General features: G+C 47.7%; 1 long non-coding RNA gene across 1 annotated transcript; it reads right to left on the bottom strand.

Annotated features, from left to right (window-relative positions):
- Positions 1-867: 867 nt before the first annotated feature.
- On the bottom strand, positions 868-14961 carry LOC147041960 (uncharacterized). Its single transcript, XR_015069168.1, has 6 exons — positions 14636-14961; positions 14224-14287; positions 12753-12823; positions 6698-6840; positions 3226-3350; positions 868-1462 (listed from the first exon to the last, which is right to left on the bottom strand). It is a non-coding gene; the product is annotated as an uncharacterized LOC147041960 (long non-coding RNA).
- Between the last annotated feature and the right edge of the window lie 509 nt (positions 14962-15470).

Genomic DNA, 15470 nt, shown 5'->3' with positions numbered 1-15470 from the left:
GTTGTTTTGATTCTGATTTGAAATAGCAATATCAAATGACTGCTGCCTGGATAGTGACCGTGTAGCATTCAACCGCGAGCGCTCGCTCGCTCACGCGGCTTGTGTTCCTCTTTATTCTTCCACAGCAGTGTTTGAGGACTTATCGTGGCAAAAGAAGGCATCCGTCCGTCTGTAACTGTATTAAAAAAAAAGAAAAGGACTTTGTGTATTTATATAGATTCTATTGAGGAAAAAAAAAAAAAAAAGATCTACCCAATGACCATTGTTGCTTTAGAGTAGGTACAGAGGTGTTTACACTGCTTGTTTATCTTGCAATAATTGTTTTGTTTTTTTCATGAATGGAAAATGTGTCTTTGAGGCCTTTTGCATGAACGCTGCAATTTTGATTTGTGGGAAATATGGACAGAACAAGTGTGAGTGAGCTATTAGGCTGTATTTGTGTATCGGGGGGGAGGGGGGGGGACACCTTCTGCTAATCAGGGGCCAGGCAAAATGAATGCAAATGTTGTTATATTCTAAGCATTATTTGGGGGAGGGCTTTTTATAACAGCGTTTGTAGAATTGCTCTCGGGCGGTCTGCGTACGGACCACAGGTCGCAGGTTCCCCAGCCCGCCATGCGCCAAATTTCTTTTTGTTTGCCTTTCCATGTGTTTTCTGTTGTGCATCTGCGGGGGGGAGGGGGGAGAAAGTGTGTGTGAATTAAAAACAAACAGAAAATATGATGATCCACCAAACCGAAACACACTTTGCCTTAAAAAGACTTTTTTGTGAAACATAACTGTGCCGAATCAGATAAGCAGTATTACTTCAACAACAACAAAATGCAGACTAACCTAGCTGAATGCCTTTTTCAAACACTGCTGGTATACGACGTCATGAATTTACTCATCAGCGTAGAGCTATCTATCGATCTATCTATATGAACAATGTTGAAATGAAACCACAGCACAGAGTTGTAGGATACAATGCTATTTTTTATTTTATGTTGGATGCTATCCTTTGGTAAGGAAAATCAAACTCAAGAAAAAGTGTACATAATTTGTATCATGTATTGATTGTGTCATTAACTGCCTCCTGGAAATTGCAAAAGAGTAAATAAACCTTGAAGATTATCAACACACACAAAAAACAGCATTTGTTACATTTTGTACGAGCCGGGATGTTTCATGTTCAACGGTGGGAACAAAAAGCTTTACGTTTTGATTGGCACAATAATCCTCCCTGCCACGCAAACACCCACTCGGCAGCCAGGATGAAATTCAGATGAAAACATTGGCCGAGCGGTAGAACGTTATGCGAGAGAAAGCCTTGGACCGTCCCCAGCCGTGTCCCCCCCCCCCCGCGACAACAATGGCCTATCTGCATTTTCATACTCGAACCGCGACTCTTTGTTTGCGCGGTCGCTGGCCTGTCTTCGCCACGGTCGGTCTTCCTCGCACCCTGCTGGAAAAGAAAGAAAAACTTCCATCCAGAAAAAGGGAGTGGAAGGAAGGAAGGAAGGAGAGAGCGAGAGAGAAATGAAGGTCAAAGCCTGTCATGGCTGCAGGTGGCTGGTTTATACCTCCCCTTTCTTCCTCCGCCCGCCCGCCCACCCCTCGCTAACCCATTCTCCACACGGAGCCTTCCCACCCAAACTTGCTTCCCCTTCTCTCACGCTCACACGCATCTTACTATCAGCCGCCTTTCTTATTTTGCTTCTTGCCTGACACACACACACACACACACACACACACACACACACACACACACACACACACACTCACTCGCACACGCACACTTGATTCATTTGCGCATGCTCTCGTGCTGTGCGAAAAGATCCACAGGAGGCTCCCAAAAAGTTCAGGCCGGGACACGTCGTCGAGGGAAAAACGTACGTCAATGGCACTTTAAAATCACGACGGGTGGCTAAATAAAGGTGCAATTGTTTTCGAAACTCGGTGACACAGACTGGTGGTTACTATCTCAAGCGAGAGCATTTATTGAGGCACGCAAACAGCCGCTTCATTCTATATAACCTTTTCTTTCCGCTCAGCAGCACAATTGTGGTTGACCTCCATATGGGCTCATTTTTGTTAAGTCCCCCTTTGGACGTTCCATTGTATCCACCTGTTAAAACCAACTAAAGGCCCGGCCGGGAACCCCCCCCCCCCCCCCCGACGGTGTCATTTACACACATGCTTGGCGGTGGAATCTGCTTCGAGGTGCGCTGTGGTGGAAACATCATTAAAAGTGGTGAAAGACGTAAAAAGGTGAAGAATGGGGATGACATCAGGCCAATTTCACACTTGGCACTCGGACGGCCAGGTCCGAGCCAGGAAGACTTTGGCCTCGCAACGCAGATCAAAGTCCACTGTGGCGAGGTGAAAAGACACCAAACTATGCTAATCCCCAGGACCAATATATTTTAATCTTGTTAGAATACAAGTTAATGCCGCCGCAAGAATGAGAAGCGAACTTGCAAGGCGCCTCCGTCTGGTGCCGAAAAAACAAAACCCCTCAAAAAAGCCTACTGTACAAGCACAAGATGGCGACGAGGTTGTTTGCATTCCAGACGGTAAGGAAAAAAAAAAAAAAAGTGTCGGTGACCGTGCAAAGGAAATGAGTAGTACATTGAGGCCCGGGTTCCGCCAAGCACCTTGGTAACCCTTGATCTCTCAAGTATGGCCAGCCCAGCCAGGCTAGGGCGCTGGTGCCTGCCTGCATGGCTGCCTGCATGGCTGCCTGCATGGCTGCCTGCATGGCTGCCTGCATGGCTGCCTGCATGGCTGCCTGCATGGCTGCCTGCATGGCTGCCTGCATGGCTGCCTGCATGGCTGCCTGCCTGCGTGGCTGCCTGCCTGCGTGGCTGCCTGCCTGCCTGCCTGCGTGGCTGCATGCCTGTGTGGCTGCCTGCGTGGCTGCCTGCCAGCCCAGGTTTGACTGACCGCACAATAGGCCGCGGATGCTTTGGGCAAAAGTCACACCCAGGCAACTCTCATTTCACACAAAGTCTTTGAGTGAGTTGGGGAGGGGTCCATAATTTAACTGGCAGAGGGATGCTTTCCATCCAATCACCATGTTCTGGATTTGTTCGGCACACTTTGCAACACAGCCTCTTGATTTGGAGCACGTTTCTGGTTAAACGCTCTCCCACACGGTCAGTTTCTTGCTTTTGTTTTACAAATGAAAATGTAGAAAAGCCAAGCATGCCGCTTGCGTGAGGGTCAGAGTCGGCTGTCGCTCACCTGGTGCTCGGTGCTGCCGCCGCCGCCGCAACCGTGGCCAGAGCATCGCCACGCAAAAAAAAAAAAGCAGCAGCCCATCCTGTGCATGACATCTTTCTCCAAGGCCTCTACCAGCTAGCTCTGCACTGTGAAAAGGGAAGAAAAAAAAAACCACGTTCATCACGGCAAGGGCCAATGGCAAAGTGTCACTCCGCATGAGTAGGTAGGCCTAAAAATAGATAGTTTGGATGTTTTAAGCCATTGGAAATGGGAACCCAGCTTCCATCGTGAACGTGCACGCAATCAAAGATGGGCGCTTAAGCCAGGCATGTCCAAAGTCCGGCCCGCGGGCCAATTGCGGCCCGTGGTCAAATTTCATCAGGCCCGCAGCCTTTGTGATAAAATCTTTAGTATGTGGCCCGCCGCCATTGTTGACCAGCGCTTTAATACACACGTACCAAAGCTATTTTATATTTATGTCGCAGAAATGTAATCTCGCGCGACCCGGCGTGATTTCACAGCGAGAACATGACTCCAGCTGTCCTGCTATGCGGAGCATGCGCAAGTCAAATGCGGAAATAAACCCGTTGTAAAAAGGGTACGCGCGAACCGGCTGCATGAACCCTGTGTGAAATGTTCATGAGGCGAAAATAATTTTAAACTCATGTAAACTTAAGGTATTTCATACAGTTTGTTCAATGTTATCGTATTTTATGTATTACTTATAACTCCTGTTTAAAATGTTTATGAGGCGAAAATAATTTTAAACTCATGTAAATTTAAGGTATTTCATACAGTTTGTTCAATGTTATCGGACTCTTCAGATATGAATGAAAGGCAGAATTTGTGTTTTTAGAGTTGTTCACATGTGCCTGAGTGGCTTATATTTGGTTATTTTGTCATTTAAAAAATAAAGACAATTGGGAGAATGAAATTTGTTTTATAACAGTGTTTATTTGGATGAAATTGTAGTTAAAAAAATGTCCGAAAAAACTACTGGCCCCCGGGCCCCTTCACTTTATCAAATCTGGCCCTCCTTGCAAAAAGTTTGGACACCCCTGGCTTAAGCGGACAAAGCAAGCTAGCGCAACAACGGGACGTGTGGATACTGAGCGTGTGTTTAGGGCTAAGCACGGGTTCCCATCATGCATCGGGCTAAACCTGATTCAAAAATGGCAGCCGGCCAAAGACGTGGCTTCAAAGACGCACCTTCAAAGACTGCAATCAAGATGTTGCCTGCATTTTGCACACACAGCTGGGCAGGAGAAATATTCACTTTTTCAACAAATCAAAATGGCTGATACACTGTTGGTGTCACGCCTCGTACCCAGCCGTTCCTCCATGTGACTTATGGTTTCGCCCGTGTGCTCGCCCCTCCCCTCCTGTGTGCCCCTGATTGGTTTGATTGTGCTCACCTGCCTCTTGTTACCATGTCATGTATATAAGTCCTGTCTGCCCCCCCCATGCCCCGTCGGATCATTGTCTTTTTCTTGCTGTTGTCTTGTTGTCGTAATGTCTTTACATCTTTTGTCTCACGTCCCTGTCGGTCAGTCATCTTGTTGGTTTTGGTTAGGAAGTCATGTTAGTTTGTTAAGTCATGTCAGTTTTGCCGAGTCTGTTTTTGAGTTCCTCAAATAAACCCTGGTCCAAGCTGCACTTGGTCGCCCTGCTCCATTCCTCAATCCTGACAGAATGATCCGACCAACTTCAGCGACCAGCACATGGACCAACCTCCTCCACCAGCTCCCGTCAGCGACGCCCGATCCACGTCCGTCATCCGAGCTTGTTCCAGCGCGATCGGCTCTGCTGTCGCCGTCGGACTTCACTCCAGCGACACCGGATCCGCGGCCGCCATCGGAGTTCCTTCCGGCCGCCATCGGGCATCGGCACCACGGGATCCGCTCTACGGCCGCTGTCGGACCTCGTTCTAGCGACGCCGGAGCCGCGGCCGTCGCCGGAGCTCCTGCTAGCGGCGCTAGACCCGTAGCCGCCATCGGGCCCCACCGCGGCTGTCGCTGGACCTGCGTCCGTCACCGGACTTTGAGCCAGCCGCGCCGGACCTGCGATCGTCCCTGACCCCACTCCCACAGCTGGGGCGCGTGATGGCTCTTACCGCTGCGCACAGCCTCGCCTTCCGAATGCCGATGATTGCGGTATGGACTTCCAGAGTTGCCGCCGATTGGCGTACGGACTTCCCGAGTTTGCCGCCGATTGCGGTCCATGTCCCCGAGTTTGCCGCCGATTGCGGTCCATGTCCCCGAGTTTGCCGCTGATTGCGGTCCATGTCCCCGAGTTTGCCGCCGATTGCGGTCAATGTCCCCGAGTTTGCCGCCGATTGCGGTTCATGTCCCCGAGTTTGCCGCCGATTGCGGTTCAGGTCGCCAGTGTGTGCCGCGATTGTGGCCCTGGCTCCCTGAACGCCGCCGGTTGCAGTTCATGTCCCCGAGTTTGCCGCTGATTGCGGTTCAGGTTCCCAGTGTGTGCCGCGAGTGTGGCCCTGGCTCCCTGAACGCCCCCGATTGCGGTTCATGTCCCCGAGTTTGCCGCCGATTGCGGTTCAGGTCGCCAGTGTGTGCCGCGATTGTGGCCCTGGCTCCCTGAACGCCGCCGGTTGCAGTTCATGTCCCCGAGTTTGCCGCTGATTGCGGTTCAGGTCGCCAGTGTGTGCCTCGATTGTGGCCCTGGCTCCCTGAACGCCGCCGGTTGCAGTTCATGTCCCCGAGTTTGCCGCTGATTGCGGTTCATGTCCCCGAGTTTGCCGCTGATTGCGGTTCAGGTTCCCAGTGTGTGCCGCGAGTGTGGCCCTGGCTCCCTGAACGCCGCCGGTTGCAGTTCATGTCCCCGGGTAGCTGCCGATTGCGGTTCTGACTGGCCGTTGAGGCCAATTGCACTGGTGCGCTTCCCCCCCGTTTGCTACGTGGGGGTTTTTTTTTTGTTTTTTTTTGGGACGTCGGGGGCCGTCCCCTTGGAGGGGGATACTGTCACGCCTCGTACCCAGCCGTTCCTCCATGTGTCTTATGGTTTCGCCCGTGTGCTCGCCCCTCCCCTCCTGTGTGCCCCTGATTGGTTTGATTGTGCTCACCTGCCTCTTGTTACCATGTCATGTATATAAGTCCTGTCTGCCCCCCCATGCCCCGTCGGATCATTGTCTTTTTCTTGCTGTTGTCTTGTTGTCGTAATGTCTTCACATCTTTTGTCTCACGTCCCTGTCGGTCAGTCATCTTGTTGGTTTTGGTTAGGAAGTCATGTTAGTTTGTTAAGTCATGTCAGTTTTGCCGAGTCTGTTTTTGAGTTCCTCAAATAAACCCTGGTCCAAGCTGCACTTGGTCGCCCTGCTCCATTCCTCAATCCTGACAGTTGGTCCATTAGCTTGCTTTTTTTTTTTTTTTTTTTTAATATAGAGCCAAGTGGCGCAACTCAAGAGAGGTCCATCAAAATAAGCTATGGATATTGAGACTTCCCCCCCCCCAAAAAAAAAAAAAATCGGGCATACCAGCAAAGTCCCAGCTCAGTCGAGCATGCCCAAGCTCAGCGTGGCGGGCGTCTCCCTCCCTCCCCCGCCTTCTCTCACTGGCATTTTAACCGCTGCCGAGGGAGGGCGGGGTCAACGACGGCAATGATGGCGGCGGCACAACACTGAAGAAAGAAAAGACAATACTTGACATTTTGATTATTGAACTCAACTCCAAACTGGTACATAAAGGAGTTGAAAATCTTTGCGGAAATATGATGTTCCATTTGATTTGCTGGTGCTGAATCCAAATAGAACAAGACAGACAGACAGACAGGAAATGTTTCTGAAAACAAAGATTTGCAACTGACCTATAATGTCGAATCAAAAGTCGCTGTCCATGAGAACATTCAATCTCCACTTTTCATTGACTGACATTTAAAAAGTCAAAAAACTAACACACACAAAAAAGCAGCTCTTAAGCAAAATCGAATTGTCTGAAAATCGAATCTTGAAAATTCAAACAATCCTGCGACTCGTGTTTCCGAGCAGGTCAGCGATGACCCGCTCCGCTTGCACCTCGGCCTCTGAAAGAAAAAAAAAAAAGAGAGAGAGAGAGAGCGCGGGAGAGCACAGTGGCTCCTTTCCAACTATATTTGAGGTCAGAGTTCACCATGTCCTCTCGGCAAAGCCGGGGCAACAGGCGAGGGAGTCTAGACAGGTCACGGTATCAAACCGGCTCCCTGCGGTTGCTTCCGGAAGGAAGGAGGGAGGGAGGGCTCAGCCCTAGCTAGCCAAGTGCGGGCAGGGCAGGGTAAACACGGATTCGGGCGCCTCCACCCTCCGCTGATCAAAGAGCGGGGATCTTCCTGGGAGAAGAAGAGGAGGGGGCTGGCTCGGAAGATGAACTCTACGTTTGTGTAATCGAGACGTGTCCGAGGCCCCGATTGTCTCCTTTCACACCCCCAAACGGACCCTTCCGGTGCCACTGATTACATTAGGCAGGACAGACTCTTTTCACAAGGGGCGCTGGGACAAAAGAGGCGCTTCCGCGGCCTTTCGCCATCTGGTCCCCAAATAAGGAAGCTTGAAGAAGGAAAAAAAAAAAAAAAAAAAAAGCCCAGCTAGCGAGAGAAGAAGCTGAATAGAAGGAACGCTATTTCGAATAGACACACGGGACGGGACGGGACAAGACGTTCCGCAATGCGTGGCTTGTTCCTCTTCGCAACGCAAAACCTGGGAGGAAATGAACGGGCTCATTTGTGGCAAAGGTGATGGCGCGCCCTTGATGCTATTGTCAGATGTGAGATGCGCGTACAACAAGGCGCCACATTGGGCCATATTGTCAAGTGGACAATAATGAAATGACAAATGATCTTGTCAAATGCATATTGGTGGCATAAATGCCATTCATTTTCAACGGAATATCCCAATCCAAATACTGGAGTGGCAACATTTCTGAAAAGATTCCAAATGACACCATTGCAGTCTGGTGACCACCATCTTTGGAGTTGTTGAGCCCCGTGAAAAAGTCACACACATGATTACTAAAAGGAAAGTCTACACCCAAATCAAATGGAAACAGATTCATGAATGGGAAAGAGGACAGACAGCTTGGTAGACAGCTTGGCAGGCTCACCTTGTAAAAGCAGATCATATACAGTAGAGTGCCCACGTGATGCCTGCCTGCCTGCCCGCCCGCCCGACCGACCGACCGACTGACCGACCGTCATTAGCCATCGACGCTTCCAGGGGCAGGAAAAACAAAAGGATTTTCCATCCAAATCAGTAGTGCTCAAATCAACTGCTGAGTCATTGCTGTTGACGTCTACACTTGAAATGAACATTTCCATCCAACAACAGAATGAGTGGGACAGGCGGGACCATTCCAGTGGAGTGCGCCGGCCGCTCCCGTACCAATGGCTGTCATGAGTTCTCTATCTTCAGATGATGTATGTCATCAGGGCCTCGCTCATTATTTCGTGGCGCAAACAAGACGGAAAGAAAAATCCGGGAGGAACCTGCTCGCCGTGTGAATCCAAGGAGAACCAACCGAGCGACACGCGGCCGCCGTCTGCTTTCACTCCCACAATGTCGGGACTTGCTACTTATTGAAGCAAATCACAAAATGGACGCTCCCGTGAAATGAAGAACATACTATTCTATTTGGACCATGTAGGTTTGTTTATATTGCTCATGGCTTTGTCCTCACTTGAAAACTTTTGGCAGGAAACGCAGGCGTGATCCCCTAAAAATTCCACCCCTACATTTGGGAGACAGCTCGACTGAGTAGACTCAAGGAAAGGCACAAATGTTATTTAAGTTTGAAGGGACCACCGCATTTGAAATGGTATATACTTGATACCTACCTACATTATTATTATGATTTGAAGAGAACAGCGTGTGGGCGGACGACGGCAGCGGCTTGCCACAAAGGCCAAAATTCAAATAGCACAAGAATGCTTTGCTTCAATCTGGCATTCAAGGTGATTTAAGTCAAGGCACCTGCGGCAAAGGCAACCCAAATGGTCCGACAGAGGCCCATTAGCTAGCAGTTAGCCAAGGAGTCTGGGGCCAGCCATGAAGATGGAGGGATGTCCCGAGGGAAAACGCTACGCTGGTGGAATTTCCGGGGGTCACGTGCTAAGTCCCGTTAAGAGCCTCAAAGCGCTCTTCAGAGTTAAGCACACAAACAAACGTGGCAAAATATCAATTTCACATTTGGCTAAACGCTTTCACACTTGGCGTTCGGAGGAGACAAAACACAGCTCTTGGATAAGGATCATGTTAATGCCTATCAATTAGGATCAAACGAGGATTAAGCGGCACGGTCGCGGCGGACGGGGGGACGGGGGCCCGCGCCCAGCTACTGAAGACCAGGGGTCGCACCCCCCGACTTCATTAGGGCTGACCTTTCCATTGTGTGAACTCGTCCAGGCTGGATGGAGGCTCAAATATGAGCGAGCCTGGCACAATAGGCTCCAAACGTCCGGGGAGAGCCAATAAGGAAGCGCCGCTCGGGCCAGGTGCTTATTAGCCGTCAAGCACGCTTTCGGGAAATCACTTCAGAGAGATGTATGATTTACTCATTAGTCGTGGGGTCAAGCGGCTCCAATTCTGCCCGCCCATCTTAATTGACTCAAAGGTCAAATGGCAAAGAGGGAGGAAGCAGGTATTCCAGGTGGCCAAATAGGAGACATGCACACAAAATGGTGAAAATAGGGGTAAAAAAAATCACTTCATTCAAAAAGAAAAAAAAAATAAAGCCAACGGGAACTCTAAATTGAGGTGAACAACATTTTGCGGCGGCGCCACCGCCGCCGCATCGTTTAGTGAACCACAAATCTCAGCACGTGATATCCGTGGCCATACCATTGAAAAAGGGCCAAAGGAACAGAGAGAGCGTGCGTGGCTGCCTTTATTAGCCGTTAACAATGATTGCAATTGTGCATTTCTGCCACGGCTTTGCTTTTTAGACACAGGTTCAAAACAGCGATTCAGCAAGCGTTGAAAAGAAGAAGGAAGAAGGAAGCTGCTCTACTTTCCTCGAATCCAGAGGTGCTGGAACGTTAACACCCAAAGTTGCCCAAGTTCATCTGAGGCCAAAAGTTTGGGCGTGCAAAGTAAGCGGTGTCAAAACCGAGCCAGGGAGCCAGGGAGCGAGCGAGCGAGGAGTCAAACAACGCTCACTCACTCGTTCAGGCCCGCAGCCGTCTTCTTTGTTGCCGTGTTCTCGATGAGCGCACGGCATTTGCAATGGGGGGCTCAGAGTTTATTTGAAGATGAGAACAGGAAGTAATGCTGCGGCTGTCTGCCGTACGGTGTTCCACGCGCAGCTCCGTCGCAAACAAATATTAGAGTGACTTGAAGTGAAGCTAAGCTTCCCATATGTACAGTACACACACTTTCATTGACAAATTTGGGCAACATTTCATGAGCACAGGTCATTTTTGGCACAGAACTGAAAATCATTGTCTTCCTTTCTGTTTCCACTCTTTCCATTTAAGTCTATTAAAAGCTCTATTCTATCCTATCGGTTTGCTTTCCGCCGATCAATTCAGTCCACTTCGGACTCTTTGAGAACACAAATGCAATACAATTTGCTTTTGAATGACTAAACTAATAACACCTAAATTCTATGGCGATATTTAATATGACCAACATATTACACGTGGCATATATTATCATTCTCCCCATTTTTTGTCTTTGTAATCATATCGAATTGAAAAAAAAAAGTTGGCACATAAAATTTGCTTCTCACGAAGTGATTAAATCAACAACTAAAAGTTTGCAATTTCATACACACATTCTCCCCTGGAAATATGTACAAAAATATTTGTCATGATAGCAGGGATGGAAAACGCGACTATCAAAAGAATCTAAACATAATTGATTGACAAATTGAAACATTTGGTTACACTATGCACACCTTGAACAAGTACAATGTCATTGATGGCTTGTAAAAATAAAAGAACAAATGTATGGATTGTACCAAAAAATAATATCATGCCTCTCCCTGTAGTCATTTATGCAGAAGAGAATTCAAATGGCTCTGCACGACAGCAAAAAAATGCTGTCGTAATGATTGGAATAAAATTTTCAAGTGTGGAATTTATTTAATGTTTTTGACATGCAAAAAAAAAAAATCAAGTTTGAATATTCAGTCAAATGTGCATAAATTAACTATCCACTGATAACGAACGACCTTGCCAAATAACATCTAAATGGTCAGGTTTGAATATTCAGTCAAATCTGTAGAAATAAACAGCACCTTGCCAAATGACATCGAAAATCCAACTGACGGCTAAAATACCAAACGCAGTATTGACACATTTTTTGAAGCAAATTTCAAAATTAAAAATACACACACACACAGGGAGTTTAAGTTTTTATATTAAAAAAAATGAAAGCAATCAGCACTCGGAGTCTTTATTTTAGGGTTGCCGGTCTTTTGTTTTCCCTTCTTGTCCCCAAACTTAAAATGGAGGCCGCCTGTTTCTTTCCCCGCACTATCAACTGACTGCACGGCATAGTCGCACAATACAAAAAGTAAGAGCAACAAATGGCCGCCTGCCGGGTGGGAAACGCCGTAAAATACAGAGCGGGCCTTCATTTCAAATGAGCAACAGCAAAAAAGAAAAAAAAAAAACAAAAACAGTGCCAGAGAGCCCCGCCGTTTACGACAGACAATGGCAGCTGCGGCCGGAAAAAAATAAAAAAAACACTTTGAAATGTGCTCTTGTGCTGTAACTCAGCTGCTTTCATCCAGACGCCATTATGGCATCACACCTCGTGACCGCACCGTGGGCGGGGACTAAAAAGACAGCGGGAGGACTCAGCGCTTTGGACTTGGGACCCCAGTGCAATTGGCAAAAAAGCAAAAACAAAAAGCAACTCAATACAGTCGAAATTCTCGGGTGCAACTGGGAAACAGACACACCTCCAGCAAGGCCAAACACACTAGATACTGAACTGCCATCCATCCATCCATCCATCCACCTCCACATTCCCAAGCAATGTGCTGTCTGTCATCAGGTCCACCAGGGAAATGATCTCATTTCACTTAATTGATCCAAAAATGATACCACCTGTGGTACGCGAGCACCCTCTAGTGGTACGTGAAAGATTTACTGCCTAAATCTAGTACGATTGTATTGCTAACTGCTTGCTAAGTGAGTTGTTGTCATTTCAAACATTCATTTCGGTACACCCCGAGATTTAAGTAGCAGCGTCAAACGAGATCGATTCATCGTCCGGCCCATAATTTTTTTCTTTTACATCGGGGGGGGGGGGGACGACGGACGGACGGACGGACAACAACTGTCGTCGGCCGCTCGAAAAAGTCCAAATAAATAAATCCCAATCCACCAAACGTCATTTTTGCTGCCCGTTTTACATGGTCACACAAAACATCAACGAGAAGAAATACATAACGTCATTTGAGCAATGGGCAACACAATAACATTTATTCATTTTGAAAGTTTGGGAAAGTCTGCAGTGGTGCAGCAACTACCTCCCTCCCTGCCTCCGACAATCATTCCTGGAATTGCTTCTCCCCACTATACATGTAGCCAAAACGGGTCAGCGGAGCTCTTACCAGACGGAGAGCAGGAAGGAAGCCAGGTAGATGCCGAGTGATGCCCGTTCAGGCGAATACGCCGACTTTTCCTAAAGATCAAATGAAAAAACATGAAAGAAACTTTTTACAAACAACACCAATATCTGTGGGTGGAATTGAAAGCCAAATCAATGAATCTGAAGCGGCCACGCCCTTTCTCATCATTTCTGAGCGACAACTTTTCAATAACCCATTGCCGAGGGCTATTAAAAGAATACCACCACGAGTATGCATGCGCGCTAAGTAGGTGATAATCAAGCGATCCTGTCTGTACGAAAATACTAGATGACAAAATAAAATGTCATTGTAATTCAAATAGACCCATTTAAAAACACGCTCCTGCAGTGAACGACATGACCACAGTCCATGTTGGCCACCTGCTGTTCCTCCACATAATGCAAAGAGCAAAGCAGATATTATTTTTAGCCAGACTTGTACAATTTCAATTTTAGTAGTGATGGTATCCCTTTGTTATTTATTGCGCCCCCTTAAAAATAGTACTTTACCGGAAATGAGCAGAGTGAATTGAATAACGTGTCACTAAAAAGTGCCACACAAATGTTGAAGCTAATTTGGTTTGAAAATGTTCTCAAATGAGTTTGACATTTTTCACAACGACGCGGCCGGCGGTGGCAGAAACGACCAGTCAAAATACTTGGCCGCATATTGACCTGCTCGAAAACTGCGTACGCAGAAATCCGAGCGAATGAGACAAAATGACTAGCGACGCGACGTGGATGGCCTTTTGAGCTACAACACAGAGTCGGCCATCTTGGCCCCCTAAAAGGAGGGAAGACTGTGAAGACTGCAGTGGTGGAGCACAAATGTCTAGACAGGCCTGAGGCGGGCGGACACGTTACACTCTTGGATCCTGTTCTGGGCAAAATATTATTATAATAGCTTATTTGTGCCCCGCGGATGGAAATTGAGCATAAAAGCTGTGAAAGGCTCCAACAATTGTCAAACTATACTGATCATTAGGTAACACGCTGGCATCATGGCTTAGTTAGCTAGCTCGCTGAGTTGTTTGCATGCTAGCTTCAACTAAAAACATGAGGAAGAGTCTACGTTGTACTTAGTTGTGGATGCGATGGAAAAGCCATCAAGTCAATTTGAGGACACGTGATATGGAAAATGGATGGATACATAAATGCTGATGAAGTGCATAGACTATGGAAGAAAAATGTGGTTGATGAAAATGTATGCATGTCAACAGAAAAAAAGTGTGGCAATTGAAAGCAATATGAAATGATTAAAAGTGCAATTATGAAGACTTTGGGGACATCTTGTTAATTGCAATAATTAACGTGGAAACGCTTGGAGACTCAACGTGGCAGACTAAATTGTGTATTTGAAGAGAAATACACGATATGCTCTGACTCCAACCAACCAACCAACCAACCAACCAACCATCCATCCATCCATCCATCCATCCATCCATCCATCCAACCTTTTCTCCATGGTTGCTGCAGCGCTGCTCTTTCCATGAACCCTGAACGCAACACGCGGACCCCCTGAGCATACAGAAACAGACAAAAGACACATATACGTTCATCGACAACTCTTCAACACCATGGCCGAGAACACTCGGTGACACAAAGCGTGTTATAATTGCTATGAAGGAAATTTTGGCTTGACGTGAGGAGATCAGAAAAAGTTGAGTGGCGTGGCGTGACGTGACGAGGATTTGCTTGGGACGCAAACTTGCGATCTCGCACCTGGTTCGGGGGAAGTCAATTAGCGCTCATTAAGCGTCGCGTTCGTGCTTTGTTAAAACTCGATTCAAGCGTCGTCCAAAAGAACATTTGCTCCAATGTCACATTCCAGCGGCGCCGTGTTAGTGTGTACGTTAGCTAACTCACCTGTCTGCGCATTCAGCGAAATCTGCTGACGCACCAAACTTTCACGTCTCTTCCTCCTTCACCACCAAAAATACCACAAAACCACAGTCCAGTGGCAGTTAAATCAAATTCCACATTCGGCCAGGTGTCCTCGGTGAAAGGAGTCGAGCTCGAAAAGAGGAAAAGCTCGGGGGGGGGAACAAAAAATCCGTGTCCTATTTTGTCAATTTCAGACACACTCCAGACAGTCTCAGAGCGGCGACGTGCGCGTTCCATCCCGCGCGTGCACGTCGAATGGCGCGGGAAGCGGCGACGACGCTTGATTGACAGCGAGTCGGGCCAGTGGCGGCGCGAGCCACGGCGCGTCGCCCAATCGCGGGGGTGGATGTTCAAGGAAGGGTCTCCGCCCACTCAACCTCCTCGCTGGTGATGAGCTTGAATAAAACAAGCAAAGATGTGGGTCACAGACCATGCAAAGAGGATGAGCTGTACGAGGCGCCATAGATTGTTCGGAAATAATACATGCACATTAAGAAACATAATATCCCCTCCCACCAAAATCAATCAATCAAACTAATTAAACACAGTATTGCTATTTGTCTGTCAGGTTTCTTCAGGCAGTATTCATACAAAATTTTAGGCTTATTTCACAAGTTACCATATTTTTCCTCTCTTGACACTTTTGTTAATAATGCAGTGATACAGATAAAACAACACTAGACCACACACATTTTTGCCACCTGTCTGTCTGTCTGTCTGTCTGTCTGTCTGTCTGTCTGTCTGTGGCATGTTTCTTCAAACAATGAGTATCTTTACTATTTTTACTTTGCTCGCTTTTCCAGAGGTGAACTTGCTT

Source organism: Syngnathus leptorhynchus, chromosome 19 (assembly GCF_054491065.1).
Source record: "Syngnathus leptorhynchus isolate UIUO chromosome 19, UIUO_Slep, whole genome shotgun sequence".
Classification (NCBI taxonomy): Eukaryota; Metazoa; Chordata; class Actinopteri; order Syngnathiformes; family Syngnathidae; genus Syngnathus; species Syngnathus leptorhynchus.
The sequence above is the reverse complement of the archived record's forward strand: the minus strand, read 5'-3'. Positions and strand labels throughout refer to the sequence as shown.